This window comes from Eptatretus burgeri, chromosome 14, assembly GCF_056783735.1.
Source record: "Eptatretus burgeri isolate ZD-2024b chromosome 14, Ebu_testis_v1, whole genome shotgun sequence".
Classification (NCBI taxonomy): Eukaryota; Metazoa; Chordata; class Myxini; order Myxiniformes; family Myxinidae; genus Eptatretus; species Eptatretus burgeri.
The window spans coordinates 60694680-60697179 of record NC_140974.1 but is presented as its reverse complement, the minus strand read 5'-3'; the positions used below and the strand labels follow the sequence as shown (position 1 = coordinate 60697179).

The 2500-nt window shown below is 42.5% G+C and overlaps 1 protein-coding gene across 3 annotated transcripts in view; it reads right to left on the bottom strand.

Annotated features, from left to right (window-relative positions):
• LOC147013357 (ras GTPase-activating protein nGAP-like) overlaps positions 1–2500 on the bottom strand; it is a 404833-nt gene that overhangs the window by 127417 nt on the left and 274916 nt on the right. The window lies entirely within an intron of this gene.

Below are 2500 nucleotides of genomic sequence, written 5' to 3'. Positions count from 1 at the left end.
AAAAAACAAGTTTAGGTTGCCAAAAACTGAAAAGTAATGTAAATTTCAGAGTTGTTAAAAAATGCCCTTTTCAAGGAACAAGGAATGGGTAAGCAACTGCAGCTGTTCTGCAGCATGGAAATAAATTAAGCCTTGAAAGTTGATGCAAACAATTCCGACAGGTGTCTCAACTTTTGTTGATTAGTTACAAACCCTCTGTCTGAATAAAAGCAGTGTTGGAACAGACTGTGTTGCTGTAACCTCTGAAGCATTATTTCGACAATATTGCACTGCAGAAAGTCGTATATTGCTATCATAATGACGAAAAAAAAGACAATTAACAAAGGAAGACAGACAGACCATTATAACCCTTAAAAGTGTAGCTCTTTCCTTTAGGGAAATTGAAAAGAGCGCCAAGGTGTCAGTGAGTACAGTTTCCTCCACCATCAAAAGGCATGTGGATACTGGAGGAAACTCTGACAGGAAGAGGTCTGGCAAACCCAAAGCCACAACACAATCATAAGGCAAGTTTCTGAGAGTCAACAGCTTGCGTGATTGGTGGCTCACAGGACAGCAGCTTCAAGCACAGCTTAACACAGGTCGAAGTAAGGAAGTCTCAGTTTCAACTGCGAAGAGAAGACTTCGAGCTGCAGGTTTGACAGGTAGAGTGGCAGTAAGAAATCCATTGCTAAGATGGCAAAATAAGAAAAAGAGACTTGCTTGGGCCATGAAGCACTGCCAGTGGATGACTGAAAACTGCAAGAAGGTTTTATGGACCAATGAATCAAAATTTGAAATCTTCGGTTCATCACACAGGGTTTTTGTACGCAGTTGAGTCGGTGAAAGGATGGTTCCTCAGTGTGTGACACCAACTGTCAAACATGGAGGAGGAAGCATGATGATCTGGGGCTCTTTTGCTGGATCCAGAGTTGGTGACTTGCACAGAGTGACTGGCACCATGAACCAAAAGGGCTACCACAGCATTTTGCAGCGCCATGCAATACCCTCTGGTCTATGCTGAGTTGGTCAGGAGTTCATCCTACAGCAAGATAATGACCCAAAACATACCTCCAGGCTATGTCAGAACTACCTTAGAGGAAAAGAACAAGACGGTAGGCTTCAAATCATGGAATGGCCAGCACAGTCTCCAGACTGAAACCCCATCGAGCTGGTTTCGGATGAACTGGACAGAAGGGTGAAAGCAAAGCAACATACAAGTGCAACACATTTGTGGGAACTTCTGAAACAGTGTTGGGAAGAACTTTCCGAACAATATTTGATTTCCATTGTAGAAAGACTGTCACGAGCATGTTCGGCTGTTATATCTGCAAAAGGTGGTGACTTGATGAGTCAAAAATTTATATTAAATTGGTTAAGTGGTAAATCTGTGGCTTAGTGGTTAAGACGGTGGCTTGGGATCCTCGGGGTCCTGAGTTCGAGCCCTGCTGGCCGCTGAGTGAGCATCAGGGGGGTTGAATCAGCCTGTCATCCTTCCAAATGGCGGAGGAATGAGCACCAGTATACTGGTAATTATCCCTGCAGGGTCGAAGGCGACTCAAGGGTTTAGTGTCAGGAAGGGCATCCGGCTGGAAAAACATTGCCACAAGAAAGGGTACCATGATTGGAGCACGCAAAAAGCTGACCCCTTCTCAGGGATAAAGGCTTTCAAATGGTGTGATGATATGTGTGTGTGTGTGTGCGCGCGTGCGCGTATATATATATATATATATATATATATATATATATATATATATATATATATATATATATATATATATATATATATATATATATATATATATATATATATATATATATATATATATATATATATATATATATATATATATACTTACCACAAAGGGTGAATTACCTCGAGTTCCCACCTGACTTCCGAGGTTGGCAAAATGAGTGCCAACATGCTGGTATACTGTGTCGGAGTGGCGACCCGTCCAGGATTGTGCCCAATAGCCAAGGAGACTGCTTAAGCAGCACCAACGCTCTGCACAGAATATGGTCTCATATATATATATATATATATATATATATATATATATATATATATATATATATATATATATATATATATATATATATATATATATATATCTTCTTCTTCTTCCTCTTTCGGCTTGCTCCCGTTAGGGGTCGCCACAGCGGTCCAACTGTCTCCATTTCGCTCTATCCTCCACATCTTCCATTGACACTCCAACCACCCGCATGTCCGCCCTCACCGCATCCATGAACCTCTTCTTTGGCCTCCCTCTTCTCCTCCTGCCTGGCGGCTCCATCTTCAACATCCTTCTCCCGATATACTCTGTTTCCTTCCTGTGCACATGTCCAAACCATCTCAATCTCGCCTCTCTCACTTTGTCTCCAAACCGTCCTACCAGCGCTGTCCCTCTAATACACTCATTTCTTATCCTATCCATCCTCGTCACTCCCAACGAGAATCGCAGCATCTTTAACTCTGCCACCTCCAGCTCTGCTTCCTGTCTTTTTGTTAGCGCCACCGCCTCCA